This window comes from Leopardus geoffroyi, chromosome A1 (assembly GCF_018350155.1).
Source record: "Leopardus geoffroyi isolate Oge1 chromosome A1, O.geoffroyi_Oge1_pat1.0, whole genome shotgun sequence".
In the NCBI taxonomy this organism is placed as follows: Eukaryota; Metazoa; Chordata; class Mammalia; order Carnivora; family Felidae; genus Leopardus; species Leopardus geoffroyi.
This window is the reverse complement of record NC_059326.1, coordinates 208,984,140-209,009,992: the sequence shown is the minus strand read 5'-3', so window position 1 is coordinate 209,009,992 and position 25,853 is coordinate 208,984,140. Positions and strand designations below refer to the sequence as shown.

The window sequence follows — 25,853 nt, the reverse complement described above, 5'->3', positions numbered from 1 at the left end:
CATACTTAAGAGTTTCTTATGTTTTGTCCCCCTCCCTGTTTTTATATTATTTTTGCTTCCCTTCCCTTGTGTTCACCTGTTCTGTGTCTTAAAGTCCTCATATGAAGTCATATGTTATTTGTCTTTCTCTGACTAACTAATTTCGCTTAGTATAATACCCTCTAGTTCTATCCACATAGTTGCAAATGGCAAGATTTCATTCTTGTTGATTGCCAAGTAATACTCCATTGTATATATACCACATCTTCTTTATCCATTCCTCCATCGATGGACATTTGGGCTCTTTCCATACTTTGGCTATTGTGGATAGTGCTGCTATAAACATTGGGGTGTGTGTGCCCCTTTGAAACAGCACACCTGTATCCCTTGGATAAATACCTCGTGGTGCAATTGCTGGGTCATAGGGTATTCTATTTTTAATTTTTTAAGGAACCTCCATACTATTTTCCATCTTTCTTTCTTTCTTTGCAGAAGACTCTTTCTAAATCTTCATTTCTATATTTCTAAAATGAGAGGCAATAGTAGTTCCCCTCTCTCTTCCCCAACTCACTCCACAGGTTTTTGTGATGGCCATTCAAATTGAGAACAAGGATCTAGGATCTTCTGACTCCCCCCATTCAGTGTGAGCGGCTTTGGAGTCTGACTTCCTAAACTCAATCTCAGGACTGTTGGCAGGAATAAATGAGGTAATGGATGTGACAGCTTTTGAAGAATGTGAAGTGACATGCTGATGTAAGACATTCACTACATTATTATCTGTATCAGGAATGCATTTGGTTGCAAGTAGCTGAGAACTGAAGTAACAATGGCTTAAACCATAAAGAAATTTAATGTTCACTTACCTGAATGTACAAGGTCCCAGGATTTGTGCTGTGGCTCCATGATATCATTCAAGACCTGATGTTTGCTCTCTACATTCTGCTGGTATCCATGTATTGGTGATACCTCCTTTCACAGCGCAAGATGGATGTCACGACCCCAAAAGTCTTGTCCTCACATGGCAGTGTCCCAAATAAAAATCAAGAGGGAGGAATGGGGAGACAAGGGGTTTTTCTCATAGCCCTCTCTCATTTTATCGAGGGGGAAAGTTTCTCCTAGCACTTCCCTCAGCAGCCTTCTCTTCACATCTCATTGAGCAGAACTGGTTCGCATGGCCATCCTAGCCACATCACTGGCAAAGGGGAAGAGGATCGATGTTCCTGTTGTGTAAACCACGAGTCAGCTTTTGCTATTGGATACGATGCCACCTGAACAGTGAGGATTCTGCTAGCAAAGAAGTTGAGAGAGCAACTACTGGAGCCTGCCACATTGTGTTCCTTTCCTCTTACAAGTGTGTGGCTGGCATCAGGTTGGGGAATAGCTGATGAGCTAGTTCCCTAAGAACAAAATCTGAGATGAATCCTCCAGGTGCCATGCCAGCTGTCCGGTACAGTGGCACCAAGACCACTGTAGTTAGCTGGCAGGGTCAGGCTATGAGTTGAGACTGCATGAGGGCAGAATCTCCACATCAACCTGCAGAAAGGGGAGGAACCTGATGGTCGTCTCTATATGGCTTCTGGAACATACTAGGGAGGACCCGTTCAGTGCCCCTATATTATTCTATATTATGATAAAATGCTCCATAGTCATGTTTCTGAGGAATCTTTTTTAATGTAAAATCTGGTACTGGAGGCACCTTTGTAGGTGTATCTCATTTTCAGGAAGCTCAGATTAAAAATCTGGGCCACAGGGCACCTGGGTGGCTCAGTTGGTTAATCGTCTGACTCCTGATTTCAGCTCAGGTCATGATCTCACGGTTCATGGGTTCAAGCCCTGCCTGGGATTCTCTGTCTCTCTCTCTCTCTGCCCCTCTCCCCTCAAAACAAACAAACAAACAAACAAACAACCAAACAAACAAACAAATATTTAAAAAATCTGGGGTCACAAAACACAATTAGGGGTTAAATATTTTCAAGTTTAAAATATTTTTCCTCCTCCAGAAGAAAATATTTTGATGTACTTCAAATGATTTCACTGATGAAAATATGACTTCCACATAATTTATATATGTGTATTTCTATACACACACATGCACACATAAACCTGTTGCATTGATTAAGCTAGGTAGACCTATAAATTGATTAATTGGTTAATTGAAAAAGCATGACTAAAATAACCCTTTAGAATAAAATGTACACTAATGTAAACTAAATTAAACATCTCAGGGTTTCGGGGTACCAGAGCAACATTTTCCAAGGAATTAAAAATAGCTCCTCCAAAAAGAAAGCCTTACCCAAGTAATACGCTCTGTTCATAGAGGTCAAATCTCATTACAATGCAGATTCCTACATTATGTGGGAGGTTGAACCAAAGGTCCCTCAAAACTGAGTAGCATTTAACCTTGATTTCTCCTTTTCCTAAATACTGCAATTCTAGGATTACAGTAGAAATGTCTTCATAATCCAGTTCCAAGCTCATAGCCTGCTATCCACACATTCACCTCTCCATTCATCTGTTTGTTCATATATGTGTGTATGTATGTATTTGTGTATATATACACATTGTTCCTGCCCTCATGGAACTTAAAGCCTTGATGAGGAGATCAACATGAAACATCTGATTCTATGATGAATGAATGACTACACACAGATCATCAGTGCTCTGAAGAAGGGAACACCGCACTGTGAAAGGAAAATGAAGGAACCTACCCGCCTTGACTGGGCGATCAGGGAAGGCTTCTTTGAGGAAGCAATGTTTGATCTGATAACCAGCATGTGACTAGGAATTAATTAGGAGAAAGGTGTAGAGTGGGATGGAAAGAGCATTCCTAACAGAGATACTGTATGTGTTCACCTGTCCATCCATCCATGTGTCCATCTGTCCATCTGTCCGTCCATCCATCCATCCATCCATCCATCCTGTTTTATGACAGTACAGTACCAAGTGATCATGGAGATGCAAACAAGAAGAAGCTCTCTCTGTTTTCTGAGTCTGTAAGTCCATTTAGGGAGACCGGAGAAGTCTGTTTAAAAAAATCCTCAGAAAATGTTAGGTTATTTTAAGAAACAATAGATGTGAGGCAATTTTAGCACTTACTCTTGCTCTTATTGGAACGGGATTTGTCTTAATGAACACCCAGAGGCCCCCCTCCTGGGTATCGACCCCACTCTGCTTTTTTCTCTCATGGAGAAGGTGTAGAGGATAAGACCCGCTGCCAGAAGCCTAACTATACTTCCATGGAAACTGAGACAAAATCCTGCATTAACAGAGGAATTGATCTAATTTTACAACGAATTACTTTTTTCTAGTGCTTTTAGGATCACCCACAACCCAAAATTCAATATTTAAAAAAATGGGAATTAAATTGGTATCCATTCTACATAAGGAGATTTCACCATCTCACTGTGTCCTCCCACAATACAGTTGCTCATGCTGAAATCTGGTAGTTCGCAGGCCCGCTTTTAGTGATTAGCAAATTATCCGTTCACAGCTGTTGTAAATGTTCCACGGGCTCACAGAATCTTGACGTTAAATTTATACCTGGAATGAGCTTAGAGATCCAATATAATTCTCATTTTACATGAGGAGGAATTGAAAGCGAGACAGGTTAAGTGATTTTTTTTCAAGCCACTTAAAAATGTATGCCCCAGCTCACTCCGCAGGCTTTAGTGATGGTTGGGCAAGTCGAGAACAAGCCGCATCTGGGATCTGCTAATGGTTCAGGGTGAGGAGCTTCTAGGTCTGGTTCTCTGCACTCAAATCCTTGCCATTTACTAGTCTTGTAACTTGGAAAAATTGTTTAATTTCCCAAGTCTTGGTTTCTTCAGCTATAAAGGGGGATAATACTTGTGCCCACCTCATTGCATTGTTGGAAAGATGAAAATGCACGAGAAGAGTCAGACCTGCGGTAAATGCTCTGTGAATGCTTCGCCACAGGTCTTGCTGTGGCCAAAGAAAAAGGACAGAAGTGGCCCTATGTTAGATCTAGGTGAGACTTCAACAGGCATGACAAGTGTCCTCTGCTTTTTTGTGCCGAGAGGCTCTACCATGAGAAAACCGTTGCCTTGGGCAGTCCGTCATCCCAGAGAAAGGAGATGGATGGAACAAATGTGAGTTATTATGAATGATGTCACCGTGAACATTCTTGTGCAGGTCTTTCTGTGGGTATACGCATGTATTTCTTTTTTTTTTTTTAATATTTTTTTAAACATTTATTTTGGAGACAGAGAGAGACAGAGCATGAACGGGGGAGGGTCAGAGATAGAGGGAGACACAGAATCTGAAACAGGCTCCAGGCTCTGAGCTGTCAGCACAGAGCCCGACGCGGGGCTCGAACTCACGGACTGCGAGATCATGACCTGAGTTGAAGTCGGCCGCTTAACCGACTGAGCCACCCAGGTGCCCCTTTTTAAATTTTTTTTTAATGTTTGTTTAGTTTTTGAGAGAGAGAGAGAGAGAGAGAGAGACAGCGCATGAGTGGGGGAGGGACAGAGAGAGGTTGGCACAGAACCTGAAGCAGGCTCCAGGCTCTGAGCTGTCAGCACAGAGCCCAATGCAGGGCTTGAGCTCACGAACCGTGAGATCATGACCTGAGCAGAAGTCCAACGCTCAGCCAACAGAGCCACCCAGGTGCCCCCACATGTATTTCTTTCAAGTACAAATGTAGGAGTGGAATTACACTAAAAGCAGCCAAGCCGTCTTCAAGAGTAGCTGTACCATTTTCTACCAGCAGTGTTTGAGCGTTCCCGTTCATCATCCCATTACCAATACTTGACACTGTCAGTCTTTTTTTTTTTTTTTTTTTTAACATTTTAGAGACAGAGAGGAAGAGAGAGAGAGTGCAAGCAGGGGTGAGGGGTGGAGGGATACAGAGAATCTCCAGCAGATTCCATGCTCAGTGCGGAGCCCACGTGGGGCTTGATCCCATGCCCCTGGGATCATGACGTGAGCCAAAATCAAGAGTCAGACGCTCAACAATTGAGCCACCCAGGTGCCCCAATAATGTCAGTCTTAAATCGTTCTGCTGGATGTGTGATGGTATCTCATGGTTTGTAGCCTACTGAGTTGCAAAACATTGCTTGCTTGTTTGAGAACTTCTAATACTAACTTCTAGGTCCTCTGTTTTGTCTTTAAGGATGGGGCACAAGGAATTAGACCAAGCCCAGACCCAGACTTGCCACTCAGCCTTGCTCATCAACACCACCAACTGGGAATTGGCCAGATCAAGCACCATTTACCCCAGAAACACCCGGCCAGCTCACTGGGTAGTTGGTGGACCTTCGAGGTGGCCACACTGCTTCGATGCCAGAGCTCCTTCTCCTATGTGACAACTGTCTGTGAGTGTGATGTAGAGGCATCGAGGGTCTTTTTTTTACACTTGCCGTGTATTTAGTGAATAGCAAGCATACTTTAGATGGACTAACGTCACACTGTACTTGTGTAGCTCGCAGAGAAGGAACCGCCTCAGGACTTTGCCAAGGATGGAGCACAGGATGCTGACTGCAGCCAGCCGTCTCAATCCTCTCTCCCTCTGCGACCTTCTACTTCCACTGTCTGTTTCTTCCGTCTCCCTTTCGTCCTTCTTTCTCTCCTTTTTTATTTCCTTCTCACTCTCCCTTTTCTCCTTGCCCTGCTTGTTTTTCTCCTTCATCAACTAAACAAGCATTGAACGAATTTGAAATCACCAGAAAAACTCAAACTCCTGAAACATCATGTTATATGCGCCAGTCCCTTCTAAATTTAATATAGACTTTATTTATTTCATATATAATTTTAACGTGTATATTATTGAGTTCTATTTTGTCCTGTTATCAGTACTTCATGTAGTTATTTTCATATTTATAGATCATGCTCATAATTGTGATTATTTTTTTTAAGTTTATTTATTTTGAGAGACAGAGAGAGAGGGAGTGTGAGCACAAGCAGGGAGGGGCAGAGAGAAAGGGAGAGAGAGAATCCCAAGCAGCCTCCATGCTGTCAGTGTGCAGGGCCTGGTGCAGGGCTCAAACTCATGAACCACGAGATCATGACCTGAGCTGAAACCAAGAGTCAGACGCTGAACTGACTGAGCCATTCAGGTGCCCCTATAATTGTTCTTTTTTTTTTTTTTTTTTTAACATTTATTTACTTTTGAGAGAGAGAGCGAGCACAGGCAGGAGAGGGACAGAGAGAGAGGGAGACACATCTGAAGCAGGCTCTAGGCTCTGACCTGTCAGCACAGAGCCTGATGCAGGGCTCGAACCCAGGAACCGTGAGATCATGACCTGAGCCAAAGTCAGACGCTTAACCGACTGAACCACCCAGGCGCCCCTATAATTGTTATTCTTAATGTCAATGTGATAGTCCATTGTATTGACACACCAGCCTGCTGAGCCATTTCATCTAATAGCTATAGACTATTCTAGCGTATAGATGCAGCAGAATTTATTTGACCAAACTTCTTTTATTGGACAATTATGCTACTTCCAGTTTGGAACATTAATAGTAATGCTATTAAGAAAGTATCCTCTTACATATATCTTTATCTGCATTTCTGCTTCTTTCCTTAGGATTCATTTCTAGATGTAGAATTACAGGACCAAAGGTAATGAAACTTTTATTCTTTCTACACATAACCAGCAATATACCAGAAAGACCTGATTAATTTTGCTACCAAAAGTAATGTTTGAGAATGCCTATTTCATGCACGGCCAATGAAAACATAAAAAAACTTACATAATTAGATAGAAATCTTTGTTATTGTTTTGAAATTACAAAACTGGCAGGATTTTATAGGCAGCAGGAGCTGCTGCTGAATCAGGACCAGGGCGCAGTCAGTGACGATAGGTGAGATTTTTCAGTGTGTCTTCCTCATTAGTCAGTTGCTGGATTCTTCTCCCTTCCTTTCTCCTCTCTTGGTGGTCATCAGTGCTATTATCCAGATCTTTCTGACTCTTTGACTTCCATGCACGGGGGAGGATTTTACTTCCTGGCCCCCTTGTTATTTGGGTGACTAGAGTTGGGCCACATGACCTATTCTGGGCAGGAAGATGTGAACGGACGTGATGTGTGTCCCCACCAGACCAAGCATGTAATTGCTGGTGCGAGATTGTGCTCTCCTCTCCCATGCGTGTGGCTACACGTGACGAAGATGTGCTGGAATGAGAAAGAGGCCTTTTCTTGGCCTTTGAGATTTGAGTAGTGTTTGCTGCCACAGCATAAACTAGCCTGTTCTGAATGTGGTATCTTCTCTTCCCTCCCGACATTTGTGACAAGTCACCCGTATCCAGCATACAGTCACAAGGCCTTTGCCATGAGCCTAATGGTTGGGAGTCAACAGAAATGATTTGAGTCTCGTGTTATATAATTGTCATAAGATGCTGAATACAATTACCACTTAATTTTTTAAAACCATATTTATGTTAAGGAAGCAAAAAGCAAGTACCTTTGTTTATGCCGAGGGGTCCAAGAACAAAGACGCTGATGGCGGCAGGGTGGGAAGGAGAGAGATATTGATGGTGGGCTCAGGGAGAGATGGAGGTCTGACCCGTTGGTCCCGTAGATGCAGAGTCTGTGGCTGTAAGCTTCCCAAGGTAGGACAAAAAGGCTAAGCCCAGGAGCCTGTCAAAAAAACGGCTTCCGCTGTGTGCACAGTGTGTGTGTGAAATCGTGAAGAAACCACATGCCCAGTGGAAAATAATGCTGAGCAGATCTTGATACAAGGCAGTGTGGTCTTGCTCCTCTGTTTACAGAGGAATCCTTTCATGCAGGCATGATAAATGGAGGATTTAAACCACTGAGCTCCTCCAAGCTAACAGGCCGTTTGTCTCGAAGTTTCCAGGTTTCCAGGCTGTCTTCAAGGAGTACACCATTGACTTTGAAATTAGTTGTTATGTGGAAAGATACATTCTAAGTCTCTAAATTATCAAGCTGCAGGAACTTGTCACTCCAGTGCTGTCCTGGAGTCCAGCTCTGTTCCGGCCCTCCCTTCTGTCCTTCGAGGTTGTCCCCTGGGTGAATTCGGCTCTTTTCTGCTTCTGGATGCTGGCACCTGCACTCCTCCTCCTTGCTTTTCTTTCTTTTTTTTTTTTTTTTTCCAACGTTTTTATTTTTTTTTTTTGGGACAGAGAGAGACAGAGCATGAACGGGGGAGGGGCAGAGAGAGAGGGAGACACAGAATCGGAAGCAGGCTCCAGGCTCTGAGCCATCAGCCCAGAGCCCGACGCGGGGCTCGAACTCACGGACCGCGAGATCGTGACCTGGCTGAAGTCGGACGTTTAACCGACTGCGCCACCCAGGCGCCCCTCCTCCTTGCTTTTCTTGAGCATCAGTATTTCCAACTTCTATTTTCTAGTTTTATTTTGTTTGTTTGTTTGTTTCTATGATATAGAGAACCTCTGAATTTCCTTGAAGGGAAAAGGAGTTTTAGAAGAAGTGGATGGTTTCTCAGATTGCGCTCAAGGGTGTTTTCTTTAGTTTGTAGATTTTTCAGGAGCGAAAACACTTTGGTTGATGATATGTGTATGTGCGCGTGTGTGAGAGATCTACCACCACAGGAAAGAAAGGATATGTGTTACACCTTTCTCTTTTAAATTAAAGCAAGTTGTGATCTTTTTAGAGGATGTTTCAGAATGTTCTTGAAGAGATGTCCCAGGATGGCATCACCCAACCAGACCAATTACTTTTCTGGATGTGCTCAGGGATGAAACTTTTTCTCCTTCCAGAATACTTTCCTTCTAACCCGTGTCCTTAATAATTTATCATCTGCATGACAATGACCAGAGTTGTAGTTTCTATGCAGATTCCTGAGTCATATCCCAGACCCACTGAGTCAGAGCCTTGCGGGCTGTGAGCCGGGTACCTGCATTAAAAAAAATTTTTTTTTAAATGTTTATTTGTTTTTGAGAGAGAGAGGGAGACAGAGTGTGATCAGGGGAGGGGCAGAGAGAGGGGGAGACAGAATCCAAAGCAGGCTCCAGGCTCTGAGCTGTCAGCACAGATGTGGGGCTTGAACTCACCAAACACGAGATCATGAACTGAGCTGAAGTCGGTGGCCTCGGCTGAGCCTCCCAGGTGCCCCAGGAATCTGCATTTTTAACGGGCAGCCCAGCTTTAGAACCCTTTCTCCTAGCAGATCTCCCACTGATTACAGATCATCTCCTGTCTGCCTCACTTGTAACAAAGCCACAGACCCTTCTGTCTCAGATACAGGACTGGAGGGAGAGAAGATGTCTCCCTACCTCTTCTTCCAAAGCTCTCTTGTGTGGCTGGGCCTCGTGTCTGCGGATGAGAAGGTCATGCGGGAAGGTCAGTGAACAAGGCTCAGGAACCACACAAGGAATGGAGCACTGCGATGTCGGGGCCTCTTCTGGTCCGGGACTATGGAACCAAATGCCATTTAGTTTTGTCACTCACTAGTCCTCGAAAACTTACTGAGTGCTTCCTTAGTAAATAAACCAGGCGCCATTCTTCAATTTTTTGTCACATATGAAAAATGAAGCTGAGGTTTAAGTCCCAAATCATTCCCAAATAGGCAGCACCAGCAAAATAATTAGGAGAATTAAGACAGTCCTCTCCCTTTCTCTGAGTGTGTGTGTGGTGCCTTTGTGTCACACACATGTGGGTTAGGGACTTTAGCTTATGGTTTTCCAAACGTGTGTAGAATTAATTCACTTTATTACTTCATTCATGCATTTGTTTGTTCGCTTGGTATGCATCCACCCATCCACTCATTCAACTAGTGTCTGTTGTAAGCCTGCTGTGCGTCAGTCTAGACGATACAAATACGGTGATGAACGAGACAAAGTTCTTGCCCTCATGGAGTTTACGAGACAAAGTTCTTGCCCTCATGGAGTTTTTATTTCAAGGCAGACAATGCCCTCATATGCTTATTACATAAACATTTTGCAATTTATGTTTCCAGTAGAGATTGGCAGTTCGACAGACTGCAAATTAGAATGCAGGAGCCCTGCCCTTGCTTTCCTCTTCCTGGCTTGAAAATGTTCTTTCAGGAAAGACACCTTCCCAGACGTTTCATTACATGTTTGAAGTATTTATACACATACCTGGGGAAAATGAACTCTAAAACTGTGAACTCTACAAGGCACGTAAGTCAAAAGGGTAAGTTGAGTTGTTCATCTGTGGGTTTTGACTGGTTCCCACCAGGAAACCCCTTTCAAGAAAAACCTTTACCAGCCACACACTTCAAAGAGGTTCCCAGCACTGCCGTGTTTAAAACGTGTTAATTGGACCTAACTGCAAACAGCTGCCTAGTTTAGCCACTGTTTGGATTGGCATTCACCCATCTAGATCTAGGTCATTTTTTTTGTTATGTGCCATTCATATTGGGATCTTAATACATTTGTTTTAACCTCAGAATGTGTTGCCATCCAAAGGATTGTGGACAATAAATAAAAACACAGAGACAACATATTTGTCAAGCCCTGAGGTCACTGCCAAGTACAAAAGTACATTTGAGCGGATGCCCTATTTGATAGACTGTGTGGGGTCATGGTCCTCACTTAGACATATGGGGAAATTTCCAAAACTAACAACAAAATCCATGGCGTTTGCTGGCTTTTGTATGTGGGTGGAAGCATTGAATGATCTTTTATTGTCTGTTCTCTTCCACTTAACTGTTGAATTTTAATGCCACATTGTAGGAAGGAGGAAAGAGTAAATATTTATTAGTTTATTAGGTGAAATTGCTGTTGGATCTCGTTTTATAGAATGTTGATGTTTTTCAAGAAGCACGTGTGGGGGCGGCTTATTGGTTAAACGCGAAGTGTGGTTTTCAAAATGTTTAACAAGTGCGAAGGCATGAGCACTGGGCGATTAGAAGGCACATTCACTGGGCATAGTAACTGGCGTGGGCGTACTCATATGTTTTTGTGTAGCAACCAAAGGAATTATTATCCAGCAAGTTACCACCAAGAGCAACTATCTTGTGACCCTGCTGGGATTCAGTATAGACTGTGCACCCTGGAGTTATCTTCCGCAGGAGTGACAGAGCTGGGACATTTAAGTTCCCATCCGATGTTGGTTGAAGGCTGCATCTTGGACATTAATTCTACGGCACTTCTGTCCTGCCATTCAAGTGGCCAAGTAGGGTCTGGGAGAGGATGCCTTTATGCAAAGTAATTCTGGGGCTGGCAGCTGGAAGTCAGGCTGCCGAGTCGTGAGAGCATATGTGCCCAGGGATATGGATGGGGCACCAGCAACATCTGCTCTGGTGGTTGAGGGGCATTTGAGGATGTTGGTGGGGCTGAAATGGGGATCATGAAATAGCTCTCTATCCATCTGGGGCACATCAATCAGTAGCAGTAGCCTTCCTGAGATTCTTTGAAACAAACTGGTCCTCAGAACATGACTTATAAATTAAATGGGTTTAAGGGGACGGAGTATATAATAAACATTGATGGTGAGAATAATGTAAGTAGTTAATATTTATTTGTTTGCACTTTGTGATAGGCATGGCTTCCCCTTTTTCCAGAAGAGGAAATGAGGACTGGAGATGTCGAATAACCTACCCAAGGACATGCAGGTGGGATGGTAGAGACAGGAGTTGATTTCCAGCCTGACTCCGTAAAACAAACTCCAAACGTGTGAAAGTTTTAACCCAAGCCCTTCCTTTCCCTCTCCCTGCCTCCTCCTTCTTTCCTTCCTTCTTTTCTCTTTCAGCAAATATTTGAGTATATGCCATGTGCTATTATTCTAAGTACCACACAGCAGAGAAACAATTTTGGTCTTTTTTGATGTAGAGAGTTGCCCATCCCTTCCTTCTCTGGGTCCTCCCCTAACTTTTGTGGGGCTTTGGCAGGTGTAAAAACGGAGGCTCACATACCATGTCTAAATATTTAAAAGTTATAAATCAAGCTGACAAACAAATAAAATTATGTTCCATCCTTTTGCGTTGACAAATATACCTGCACAGAGGGCAGATTTGAATCAAGAATTTGGAGGCTCCGGGAGTGCCATGCAGGAGTGCGGTGGCTCCGGGCTTGTGGACTCTGTACCCACTGCCTGTGGCCTCCCTCCCTTCCCTGGCAGCCCCTCACGAGAGGTGCGGCATGCACACACGTGTAGACATCCCAGCCTGCACGTCCAAGCTCCATCCTTGATGGATGGTGGCAAAGAGCCACCCTTTGGCCACTTCTTGGTTCTTGGGCTTAGTGGTGTGTGCACTGGAGATGTGGCCTGCTCTTGAGAGAACGGGTGTAGGAAGGCTCTGGAAGTGGGCTTGGGACCCCTTGGGCAGAAAAGGGGCACAGCCAGTGGAGGGCTGGAGGTGTAGCGTCCAGGGAGCCCTCTTTCCTGAGAGCCGGGGGCAATACTACTCCCCTGTGTCCTCTTTTTTAGAGCTCACTTTCACACTCTTTTTTTTTTTTTTTTTTTTTTTTTTTTTGATTTGGCCTTCTGAGGGTTTTTTTTTTTTTTTTTTTTTTCAAAGGAAAATGTGGAATTCAAACACTCCACTCATTGGACAGAGGAAAGGGTCAGTTGAGGTGACGGATGATAGATATTCTGGGAAGAGGAAGAGCCGGACTGTGGAGAAAGAGCTGGGGGCTGCTGTCTGGCCCGGACAGGCTTCTCCTCTAGTCTACAGAGGGGACCACGTGCTGCCTGGAGCTCCGTCTTGACATCTTGGTGGGTTCATCCAGATGAAATGGATGAGATTTCAGTATCAGATCTTCAGCCTCTCAGCCATGGCAGCCCAAAGTTCTGGGCAAACTCCGGACATACCCACATATGCCACGCTTGCTTCCACTGGGTCAGGTTATCCCTGGTGGGGGGGGGGGGGAGTGAGGTCAGAAGCAGACCTGACCCAACCAGCACATGTGCGTGCGGCATGCATTCCCCTCTCTCCCTCAGGGAAGATAGATGGTTTAATGTTTACTAGAATTAGGACTAGGACCCATGCTCACATGTTCAGTAGGTGATAAAGATCTTTATTAATTCAGCCAGTACTGATTACATGTCTGTCTAACGTTTGTGTTCCCCCTTCAGGCGATTACTCTCTCCTGGGTGCAGGTAATGGCCAACAGGTGTGCCTCTTAGGGAATCACCAGTAGATCCAGGATGGTGAGAGCTTATTTAATATGCTGACATATTGGGCGGCGACGGGAAGGATTCCGCAGTCACACCGAGGCTCATTGAACAAGAGTGATGTGAGAAGCCCCAACTGACGGACTTACCAAGGCGTTGCCACCGTGGGGACTCCCAGGCTGGAGATCACATGGGAAACGTAGCTGGACCTCAGGAGGTGTATGGCTTCTGTGAGGACCGGAGTGGAGCTCAGGCAGCAGGGCCCTGCAAGGACGGCCCATAGCAGACCCTACCAGCCACCGACTTCAGCATGCAGGCCTTCCAGGGAGGACCCGGAGGATGGCACAGGGACCTGCGCGTACGAATCACGTGGGTCGAGGACCTCCGTCCCCTTTCATGCCAGCACCAGGTAAAGTAAACTCTTCCCCCAGGGGCCACCTTGGAGAGAAAAGGGAAAGTGGGGGAGGAAAACTGCAAGATTGAAATATCTAGGAGACTGTTTAAATGATTGGACTGGCTGCTGTTTTAATTTCCCTCCCTGCATAGTAAGGTGAAGGGCTCAGGGAAAAGGATTAGATCAATTATAGAAAATAATGAAGCTATATTTTCCTTGTGTCGCTAAATGCAGGATACTTTTGAACTCGCTAAAATTGTCTTTGCCCTGCATGTGTTCCCCGACGCCTGCAGGCGTGGGTGCACCTGCGCGTCATGCCCGTGAATGCACACACACCTACACACATGGCATCTTTACGGGTTTTCCCTGCTGCTGCCTCCCCCCAAGAATCTGTATCCACAAGAGCATTAGTGAGAAAGGTGGGCTTCACTGGGGATTTCAAGGAGAGATGGAGGAGATGTCACTGCATACTCTGCAGCAAACATGTGTATAATCCCCCTTCAATACTGTATTTTATATCTAAGATGCACCTTTTTCACATTTGAACATTTGATATCTCTGAATCAGAATCTGCCCTACTGTGATGGTGTGTCATAGTATAATTGGCACATTGTCGTGGCAATACATAAAATAGTAGGGTTTCTTATATTTGGTGAAATCCTCGTAGCTTCCTGCTTTGTTGTCCTTCCTTAACTGTGACCAGAGGCTTACGCACCGGGGCAGTTGCATAGAGGGTTCAAAGCACAGATTCTGGAGCCAGGCTGCAGACTGTTGCTCACTAGCTCTGCTGTCCCCTAGCCCAGTGACCTTGGGCAACTTACTGAACCACTCTGGGCCTTTGTTTCCCCATCTGTGAAATAGGAATAATATTACTAATTACTTGTTAGGGTTGTTGGTAGCGTTAAGTGAGTGATACATATAGAGAGATTGGAACAGCGCCAGGTAGAGGCAAGCACTAGATAGTCTCACAGTTAATACTCTTTAGTCCCTCCCACACAGGCCCAGCCTCCTGTCACCTCTCGGCTTTTCCCTCCTTCCTTATTTTATGAATAGTAGTCCAATGACCCCTGTTTGCTATTGGAACAACCCTAGAGATCTTGCCTGTCCTCTCCAACTAGCTTGCTTCACTATTTCATCCAAATAGATCTGTTTTCCCTTTAGAGAAATTCTGAGAGATAAAAATCGCCGTATGTGGAACTGTGTTTTAATCATTATTTCTGAGGCATTTGTGGCAGATGGAAGAGGTGGTGGGATAGGACCCTATCTGGAGTGGTGTATGTTCATTCGGGAGCATATGGGGATAGGATGGGAAAGATAGGTTGGAGCCAGATGGCCATTTGAAGGATCAGTAGGGTATTTCTTCAGTACATCTCCCCACATCCTTTGTGTTTGATGGCAGCCTTCCATGCTATGGACGCCTGGTCGTGCCTACCAGCCCACATGGGGTGAAGTGGGCTTCTACACTCTCCTCAGAGAGTGTATGGTGGCAGGTGCCTCGTCTCACGTATAAGGCTGGCTCTAGAAGCTTCCACACTCTCCTCAGAGCACTCTGTATGGTGGCAGGTGCCTCTTCTCACGTATAAGGCTGGCTCTAGGAGACAAGTTAGTGGATGTTAACCGAGAGATTAATTGGGCTTAGGTCAAAAGTGGAGATTCAGAAAAAAAATTTTAGATACAGAAGCCTTAGATAAACATATACAAAGACAAAGAGACCCCCAGCCCATCTGGATCCGAGGCAGGTCCTGGGCCTGAATGCTCTCGTAAGATTTCCCAGACCCTTGCTGCCAGAGTTTAAATGGCTGCAGCCCTGGTTTTCTCTTCTGTGAGGCTGGACAAAATAATTAAACTCTAGCAAATGGAAAATTTCTACTGTGTGGGGTTAGCACTTTCAGCTCCAGAAACCAAACACACTGAAAGCAGAGGGTGACTTGGCATAGGGTGACCAATACCTCAACTGGTCAGTAGTCTCCCCTATTAGTTCGTTTAGCTGGTGACCTTGTCTAGAACAAAGAGCTTCTAGCTGGTCACCTCTGGAACAAAGTCATGCTGAATGGGGCTTAAAAATATTTTGGGGTTTCCTTTTTGGGGGGTTTAATGAGTCATTGCCGTATTTTACCATGAATGTTTATAACCAAACCTAAATGTGCGTTGGGTCTTGAATCTCCTCCCACAACTATTTCCTATTTGTTCCCAGAAAAATTCCAATGCCAGATTTTGTCATAGCAACCAGAGGCAAATATCAAGACAGCAATAAAGAGCAAACTCGGGAAAGGGTTTCCTTCCAATGTGGCTTGAGTTTTTGTAGGGCGTCCACCGTCTGGGTGAAGCCCTTTACGAACCGCAGTGGTTGGCCCCAGAGTCCCTCGTGGGGGGATCTAGTGGAGTCCAGCTTTACTGACTTCCAGGACCCGCCAGGAAAATACATCTCTCAGTTTGCTGAGTCTGGAAAAACCGACTTGCTTGCTTCTCAGGCTTTGCACCTGTTGTGTGTTGATCTTTATTTTTGTACGTCCAAGTTTTCAAAATAAAGGGTATTGAATTATTATCGTTCCATCATACATTTCTTCTGAGGATTAAAAAAAATGTTTTTTAACATTTATTCATTTTTGAGAGTGAGAGAGACAGAGCATGAGTGGGGGAGGGGCAGAGAGAGTGGGAGACACAGCATCTGAAGCAGGCTCCAGACTCCGAGCTGTTAACACAGGGCCAGATGCGGGTCTCCAACCCACAAACTGCGAGATCATGACCTGAACTGAAGTCGGATGCTTAACTGACTGAGCCACCTAGGCGCCCCTCTTCTGAGGATTTTAATAAACAAGCATATTGTTTATTCCCTAAGCGGTCCCCTCAAATGCTTCCCCAAAGAAGGCAGGGTGTATATGAATAAACAAACAAAACAACAAGACATGAGAGACTTCCAAAACCTGCTCACAGTGTTCCTTGTACTGTTCCTTTCTTCTTTGTTGTTCTTGGCATGGTGGTGCTATGAGGTCAGACTCTTTGCCCATATGTAAAATCATCTCTAGTTTTCCACAATGCAGCCTTCTTTTTTTTTTTTTTTTTTTTTTTTTAATTTTTTTTTTCAATGTTTATTTATTTTTGGGACAGAGAGAGACAGAGCATGAACAGGGGAGGGGCAGAGAGAGAGGGAGACACAGAATCGGAAACAGGCTCCAGGCTCTGAGCCATCAGCCCAGAGCCTGACGCGGGGCTCGAACTCCCGGACCGCGAGATCGTGACCTGGCTGAAGTCGGACGCTTAACCGACTGCGCCACCCAGGCGCCCCCCCACAATGCAGCCTTCTTGCTGAAAGTGCTTTTGAGTTTTGTTTTGTTTTCTTTTGAGAGCACGCACACACATGTGAATGTGGGTGGGGGTAGGGGGGAGGATGAGAGGCATAGAGAGAGAGAGAGAGAGAGAGACAGAGCGCGCGAGAGTGAGAGAGAGAATCCCAAGCAGGCTCCATGCTCAGTGCAGAGCCCAATGCACGGCTTGATCTCATGACCCTAGGATCATGACCTGACCTGAAATCAAGAGTCACTGACTGACTGAGTGACCTAGGCACCCCACCTTTGAGTTTTGAATCAGGTATATCATGTGTTGGTTCTGAGTAGCGGTGTGTTGGCAGCTGTTTAACAGCTGGATCTCAGCCTGGGGCGCCTGACTGGCTCAGTCGGAAGAGCATACGACTTGATCTCGGGGTCGTGAGTTTGAGCCCCATGTTGGGTGTAGAGATTACTAAAAAAAAAGAATAAATTAAAAAAAAAGTTATCCTAACAGCTGGCTTTCAGAAATAGAATTGCCTTGCTTTGTGGAGTATGCTGATGTCTGTGGTGTAAGTACTCCCCCAATGGTCAATTTCAAGCTGCTAAAGTTATCTTACGAATGAGGAGCTGGAAAAAGATGCATACGATCAACTCTGGGGAGCTGGCTGCACCAAATAGTACTGATTCTGTGGACTACGCCAGGGGTTCTCAACCTTGGTATTGTTGACACTTTGGGCTGGATAATTCTTTGTTGTTGGTGGCTGTCTTGTGCACTCCACAGTGTTTAGCTTCATCTCTGGCTTCTACCTACTAGATGATAAAAATATCCCCCTCCCCACCCAAGTTATGGCAAAAATGTCTCCAGAGGTTGCCAGATGTGCCCTGAGGGGCAAAATTGATCCCCAGCTCTGGGCCACTCTGCGTGGATGGTGTTTAGAAGATCCGTTCAGCAGATAGTAGACTTTCACCAACTGTTCTCCATGAACCATCCTTAACATGCACCTGAAGAAGTTCTCTCTCTGCCTTTTGGATGTGGTATTTTAAAAAATCAGACTATGCTTCCTTGAGGAGTCTTAAGAAGAGTGATGCCACGAAGAATTAAGGCACCAAGACAAAGCATGGCCACTAGGGGAGGATGAAGAAAATTTCATGTACTGGATTCAAGAACAGAATAGATTACAATGGACTGTCCCCTTGTCCAGGCTTGTCTTGATATGGATGAGAATGGACACTCAGAGGTGAGCAGTGGCTTGTCCAAGGGCATAAAGCAAGCTGTAGATGTGCTTGGGAGGGTGATGTGGTAAAAGCCTCTGTGGCATGCTAGGAACTGGAACTGACACCAACTTGCAGCTATGAGTGTCTTACAGGTAGGCTTTACAATGTTAGGTTTTGATGGCCATATTTGACATCTCCTTGTCCCAAACCTTCCTCCCCCTGCCCCTAAATATCTGCTCAGGCAAACCACATCGTGATGAGGGACTTCTGTTTCAGGCAGAATTAAATTCCCATCAGCTTCAGAAGGGAGTAGTTGATTCAAACATTCTATTCAGGAGCTGCCTGTCATTAGAGAACAAACGTTGAAGATTGTCACTGATTTCTCTCTCCTTCCTTCCACATCTGCCTTCTCATTGATGAAGTATCTCAGGCCATTCTCAAAGTGATTTAAGGAAAGGACTTGTAGAAGAAACAGACTTTCAGTAAAAATGTTAAGGCTGCAAGATTAATGTGATATGAACTAAGAAAGGCCTTCCTAGTTAGCACTGAAAATGTGTTTTCAATGCACAGAAGTGCCCGGTGAGAAAGGAAGTGTTAGGGAGGGATTATTTTCATCAGCAGAGTTCCTTGGCTTTGGAACTTCCAGTGAAATTAGGGCAATCATATACTAGTAAGTCAATACATTTCAAGTGCCAATAAATTGAACTTAATGAGGACAAGGAGTCTGCTTTTATTAGGAGATTGAATAAAAATGAAAGGAGTGCTTTGAATTGTATCTTTGAGAACACATCAACATTTGAAAAGAATTAAGATTTGGTGATTTTGTATGGAATAATTCATCGCTTCACTCCAGATTAGTTTTTTTTACAATATGAAGTACTGGCCTTCAAGAAAATTTCCCATAACCAAAGTTCATTGTCATCACCTCAGTCATCTCACCTTGTCCTTTGCTGCTTTCCCACCAGGTCCAAGGTGATCATGCAAACCAACCCCATGGGGTTGCCTTACACTGTCCTTCCCGACTTCTGGGCAGTGTGGGCCAGTTGGATTTTTGCTTTCTTTTCCCAGAGGACAATTCAGCTTCAGCATCTTAATCTAAAGAGGTCACTAGTACAGTAGTGTAAGGGGTGGTTAGGGATAGAAGGGGGAGGTGTTTTGGGTTGTGGGCAGGATTTGATGTGACTCTGTAGGGCACACCCTGCTCAGGGCTGCCCCACCAGTAAAGGCCTCATGGACAATGGGAAGAAAATTTTCTTTATTTGGCATGGCTCGTGAATTGATCTAATCTTGTTATTTTTTTTAATGAAGAAGCTATCTACTCAGCAACTGATAACTTTTTTAAAGACCAATTAACACTTTACTGCATCATCTTTTGGAAATGTTTTATGCATACCTTGTCAGGAACTTTACACAAGGCTCATTGTATATCTTGCCAAATTACTGTCCAGAGTAACATGCCAATATACACCCCTACCTACTGTATAGAAGTATCTTGATTATTGTAATTAAAAAGTTAATATAGGGGCGCCTGGGTGGCTCAGTCGGTTAAGCGTCCGACTTCAGCTCAGGTCACGATCTCACGGTCCGTGAGTTCGAGCCCCGCGTCGGGCTCTGGGCTGATGGCCCAGAGCCTGGAGCCTGCTTCCGATTCTGTGTCTCCCTCTCTCTCTGCTCCTCCCCCGTTCATGCTCTGTCTCTCTCTGTCTCAAAAATAAATAAACTTAAAAAAAAAAAGTTATATTAGGAAGAAATCTCTCTTTTATTTATTTTTTATTAGAATTTATACAATTCTAATGAGGTTGATTACCATTTTGCATGTTGATTTTTTTATTTGGACGTTATATTTTTAGACCAGTTTTAGGTTCACAAAAAAAATTGATACGGAGGTACAGAGATTTTGCATATACCCCCTACCCCAACACATGTGTAGCCTTCCCCATTACCAACACTCACACCAGAGTGGTGTATTTGTTGCAACTAACGTAGCTACATTGCCACAACATCATCACCCAGAGTCTATAGTTTATAGCTTGTTCTTGGTAGTATAAAATTTATAGATTTGGAAAAATGTATAATGACATGTAACCGTCATTATGGTATCATACGGAGTATCTTCATTGGCATAAAAATCCTCTGTACTCTGTGTGAAGAGTGAATAATGGGTATACCACTCTATTTCACCTGTCCTATTCATCTATCATTCCCCCTCCTAAACCCTGGCCACCACTGTTCTTTTATGAGTTTTTTTTTTTCTCAAAGTAGAAAAGGTAGGAGCAATAGTTTTCAGTTCTAAGGAAAGGTCCTAATGACCTTCAAAAGCCCTAGGAACTGGGGGGGGGGGTGCAAAATTGAGGAGAAAATAAGGAATTTGATAGATAATATTTGCCCGTGAGCCAACATCTGACAGTTCCAGACCTTAACTGTGCACTCTTGCAATGTTACCCACACTACAACAGCATCACCAAGAGATGTCAAGACATGAGAAGTCGTGGTCATTGGAAACAGTTTCCAAATATCTGTCTTGCTAGACTATTCCTTCTAAAGATTCTTTTGTGCCAACTACTTGTCTTTGTCATGTGATCCTTGCTGGCTCTGCAACACAGATGTGAAAAGTGAAGAAAGCATGCCTTTGGATTTCATTTCTAAAAGTAGAAAAGACACAATTAACTTTGGGGCTTTTAAAGTACTAATATTATTCCTTATATGTATCCAGAGCCTTATGTAGAAATAGATTGAAAAGATGGCATGTACATGTACATAGCTCCTTACTATAAAGTGGTTAAAACTCATGGGCTTCAGGCTGAGCTCTGGGGGTTGATTGGACACATGGGACAGGATCTTATACTCAGTTGTAGACTGAGTGCCTTGCTTTTGTCCATTTATTGAAGACTAAATCAAGTGTTGGGGGAGCCACTCACCCCATCTTCACCCATAAGCCTATTTTATTCATCAAAACAATGTACTGTACTGTGAGTACTTGGGGACAGAAATCATAGCTTTTTTTGTATCCTTAGTGCCTAGCATAGTGTCAGGCATGTAATAGATTCTTTTTTTTTTTAAGTGTTTTATAGCTTTATTGAAGTATAAGTGATGTAGAATCAACTGCACATTTTTAAAGTTTTCCATTTGATGAGTTTTGATACATGTATACACCCATGAAACTATCACCACAATCAAAATGCTGAACATATCCATTGCTCCCAAAGTTTCCTTTGCAATTCTTCTTCCCTTCCTCCCACTGTTCCCAGACAACCAAGGTTCTGCTTTCCGCCATTGTAGATTAGTTAGTATTTTCTAGAATTTTATATAAGTGGAATATAACATTTTTATTCTTTGTTGTCTGGCTGTTTTCAATCAGCATAATCATTTTGAGATTCATTGATGTTGTTCCATATATTAATAATTTGTTCCTTTTTATTGCTGAATAGTATTCCATATTCCAATAGTATTCCATTCCATTCATAGTAGGTATTTAACAAATGTTTGTGGCATTACATTGAATTGAAAATTAATTTTGAAAGTATAATTGGGGGAAGAGTGAATAATGGGGATACCACTCTATTTCAGTTGAATAGTCCACTTAGGAAGTCAAAATAGATATCAGGAGGTCAGTTGGCACGGTAGAGACTTTTATTGTCTTCCAGGACCTGTTCTCCCTTTTTTTCATAGAAATGGAATGCCTAATTTGACACAGAATTGTCTGGGATAAAGACTACATTTCCCAGCCTTCTGTGCAGCTAAGTGTGGTTTTACTACTAAGTTGTGACCAATATGATGTAAACAGGAGGGGTATGTGAAACTTTAAAAAGTCTTCTTAAAGGAAGGGCAATTCCCTTCTCTTCTTCCTCCTTCCTGCTGTCTGGCACACAGTCATAATGTCTGGAGCTCTAGCAGCCATTTTGGATCAGAAGGGGTCTTAAAAATGGAAGCCACCTGGGGCAGAGCAACAGGTAGAAGAAGCCTAGATCCCTGAAATCACAGAGTGTTGTGCCAGCCCAGGGCTAACTACCTCCAGACCGTGAGAGAGAAATACATTTTGATCTTGGTTAAGCTTTTAAAAAAGTCTCTTTTGTGTTTTATGTTTTTTTGCAGCCAAAACAGTCCTAAATGATACAGTTAGCAAGGATAGAGTTTGAACAAGAGGGAGTTTGATGTTGCTGAAAGGTCAATGACATCATGCTAATGTGTCCATCTTCACTTTTAAGGATTTTTCTGAATAGAAACATGGCGTCAGCCTTTGGAATCTCTTTTGGTGAGTTCCGGAGAAACACTGACAAATCATTGTGACCCATTCTGCTTTTCCCAACCATGCAACTCACTCACATCGATATATATCTATCATTAACATTTTAGATTTCTCAAAATTGTAACTTGTTTTACATTTATTTACATTTAACTTGGTGAGTCTCTGGTGAGACATGAGGTTAGCCTAATCTCATTAAATTTTTTTTTTTTTTTTTACAGATCATACTTATGGTGGCTTATTTGGAAATGCTTTCTGTAGCTGTCTAGTCTCATATATCATGTACGAATTCTTGTTATGCTTAATTCCTAGGGATGGTTTGACTTGTGGCTCTCCCTCTTTTTTTTTACATTTGAGATATTTCAAACATACAGAAAAGAGTGTATGTCCCGATGTCATTTATCTGGCAAACATGGCTGTAGAACAGTAGCTGTCACTTTATTTATGGATTTAGCAGCGGAACCTTCTTTTCAAATGGTCCTGTATGCAGAGCTCCATTACATAAAACATATATCAGAACTTGTCTGGTTGAAGTGGGAGTGGAGGGCTCGGAGCCTTACTGGGTAAACATCTCTTTGCCTGTTTCCTCCCCCGACCAAGGAGGCCCCTGAGATGCGCTCACAGAGCATGAAGGCCCTCTGGGAGTGGCTGAAAACCACAGATTCAGGATATGTTCAAGATCCTGAAAGAAAGTAAGCAAGAGGCTATCCTCTGATCAGTCAAAATACATGACACAATGCCCAGTTTCAAGCCCATACATTTGGTTCATAAAGGAGCCTGTAGGACTGCCGTTCAAATCTCTGTGCTCTTTTTCTACTCACAGTTATAGTAAACTTTGTAATCTGGTTTCCCAGTCATGGAAGAACAGAACAACTCAGAGGAGGAAGACAGACAGCCAGACATGACTGTGGCTAGCAGTGAGACCAATGAGAGAAGGCAAGAATGTTTTAAAAAGACAAACACAAGGCATTAAAAACCACCTTCTGAGGTCATTTAGGGTAAATGTCATCTTCCTAATATGTTTCAGTGGGTCACAAAGGCATGTTTTTATATATTTGTGCATATATTTATATATGGGTATGTATTTACATATATTTAGCAAGAGCGGACATATATATAATATGTACATATATATATATATATATATATATATATATATATATATATAGTATTTTGCATAGTGTTTATGAAAATGACCCTGAGAAAGAGCCTCACTTATCTTTTATATTGTACATTCTGTCTTATAGTAACAACTTATTGAGATGTTTATTATGTGCCAGGTACGTGAATGTCTTTGCGTAGTTAACTTATTTAACCCTCACCACTATTTATGAACTAGGGACCGTCCCCGGAGATGCAGACAAGTTAGTCCCCTTGCCCAGTGTCAGACAGTGAGCATGTGGTGGGGCTGGGATTCAAACCCAGGCATCCTGGCTCCAGGGCCCGTGCTCTTAATATATGCCAGTATCTTAGGAGAATTTCCAATATTGAAACAATAATGTGCAAGCATCCTGTGGCTAGCAAGATTTTCAGTTGTCTGGAAAACCCATTTATCCCTGTGAGTGGAAAATTTGTCCTCCACCAATCCTGGGTATAGGGAAGAACACATTGAATTGAAACTGGAGTGCACATCTCCTAATGTATCTCAGTAGCTCCCTCTGCCATAGGGCTTTTCACATTTTTTTTTAAAATACTTATTTATTTTTGAGAGACAGACAGACACACACACACACACACACACACACACACACACACACAGAGTGTGAGTGGGGGAGGGGCAGAGAGAGAGGGAGACACAGGATCCGAAGCAGGCTCCAGGATCTGAGCTGTCAGCACAGAGCCCGATGCGGGGCTCGAACTCACGGACCATGAGATCAGACCTGAGCTGAAGTCAGACGCTTAAGCGACTGAGCCACCCAGGCGTCCCTACCATAGGGCTTTTCAGAGGGCCACAGAGAGGCTGACCAACCTGAGTGGTGCTGAGTAACCAGGAAATAGTATCCCGCGGTTGCACTTGACAATGGAAATGAAACATGTGGACCAAACCACCTGCATGATGGTTGTGTTTCCTCTGTAGTATTGTCATCTTCCTAATGGCTCAGGAGGTATTTTGGAGTTGACATAGAAACTCCTGTGTTTTTTAGAGGCATCTTCTTTCTGGCCTGCATTTATCTAATGTGGTGGAGGAGTCAGAGGCTTCAGCCTTCAAAAGTGAATCCTGTTTCAAGTTGTGAAAGTACCAGGATGTGGGGTACAGGTCCTCAGGTGCTGGGATTGGCCTGACTTCATGGCCAGCCTCAGTTGCTGTCCTTTGCGCTGTGGGTTACAGAAATTCCTTGGCTTTCCCCGTTGTTAAGTTTGTAGGGGTGGGCTTATCCACCTTTCTGGAATGAAACACCAATTCAAGGGAAGCTTCTGATTGTAAAAGGTCTACCCTGTCCAAAGGGGACCCAGAAGCATATTTTCTCATAGGGCTGGTACCTTCATCAGTTCAGGCTGCTGTAACAAGATACCCCAGGCTGGGTGGCTTCAACAACACACATTTGATTCTCACAGTTCTGGAGACTGCGAGTCAGATCGCAGTGCCAGCATGGTTGGGTCCTAGCAAGAGCCCTCTTCCTGGTTTACAGATGGCTGCCTTCCCACTGTATCCTCACATGGTGGAGAGATCATTTCACTCATCTTTCTTTTTATTTTTTTCAAATTTTAAATGTTTGCTTATTTATTTTTGATAGAGAGAGAGAGCGAGAGTGAGCATGCCAGAGTGTGTGTGAACGGGGGAGGGGCAGAGAGAGAGAGGGAGAGAGAGAATCCCAGGCTTGAGGCTCAGACCCACGAATCGTGAGGTCATGACCCAAACCAAAGTCAAGAGTCAGATGCTTAACCAACTGAGCCACCCAGTGCCCCACATGTTTCTTATTGAGAAAGGATTTTATTATCCCACCACGAGGGCTCTACCCTCATGACTTAATTACTTCTCAAAGAACCCACCTCCAAATACCATCATGCTGAAGACTAGGGCGTCAATATATGAATTTTGAAGGTACACAAACATTCAGCCTATAGCAGTTGGAGTGTTAATTGGTTACACATTCCCCCCTTGGTTTTATTTTCATGGTGGCTGTAAATAGGTGAGTCATGCAGCAAATCTCACACACGCATATGTGTGGTCCATCAGCCAGGCTTTAAAGCAATTCATTTCCTTTCTTTTTATTTTAAGAAGATAAGTCAAAATAAAGCAAATAAAAATGCTCAGCACATTTGCTTTAGCTGTTAGCAAAATCCAATTCCTTATAACTGTTAATCACACCATATTGTTTCAAGCCAACCCCCATGTAAATGCCCCTTTCCCATACTTGCCTGCCTGCTGAACTCCTATTTATCTCACAAATCCCAGTTTCTCTGTGAACCCATTTTTGTGCTTTTCTGAACACAGAACATCCCTCTATTACAGAAAATACCTCATGAAGTAATTCTTTGTTGTGTATCCACTGCCCTGAATAGGGTATGAGTTTCATGAAGGTAGGATTCATAACTTATATATCACCATGCCCTTGTACAGGTATATGTACAAGGGTCTTCTAAGATTCCCAAGGCCCCCAAGCTTCCCACCTTCCTGGTATACACACCTCCTTGAATGTGAATGGGACCTGTGAATATGAAGGGTGTTGCTCCCCTGACTAGGTTACATTATATGATTAAGGAAAGGGATTTTGCAGATATACTGAAGTTT

At 43.6% G+C, this 25,853-nt stretch overlaps 2 long non-coding RNA genes across 10 annotated transcripts in view; both read left to right on the top strand.

Annotated features, from left to right (window-relative positions):
* Positions 1–456: 456 nt before the first annotated feature.
* LOC123577688 lies at positions 457–6,652 on the top strand. The gene is made up of 3 exons (XR_006702021.1): positions 457–686; positions 5,114–5,315; positions 6,528–6,652. It is a non-coding gene; the product is annotated as an uncharacterized LOC123577688 (long non-coding RNA).
* Positions 6,653–8,963: 2,311 nt separating this feature from the next.
* The window catches only part of LOC123577635, a 133,949-nt gene continuing 117,059 nt past the window's right edge, over positions 8,964–25,853 (top strand). For 6 of the 9 annotated variants that reach the window (XR_006701986.1, XR_006701988.1, XR_006701987.1 and 3 more), the window contains exons 1-4: positions 9,796–11,061; positions 11,428–11,500; positions 12,407–12,603; positions 12,964–13,411. This is a non-coding gene — a long non-coding RNA (uncharacterized LOC123577635). Of the gene's footprint in view, positions 9,265–9,795; positions 11,062–11,427; positions 11,501–12,406; positions 12,604–12,963; positions 13,412–22,082; positions 22,130–25,853 lie in introns of those variants that run through there. The other 3 variants (XR_006701991.1, XR_006701982.1, XR_006702002.1) reach the window with 3 other exon arrangements.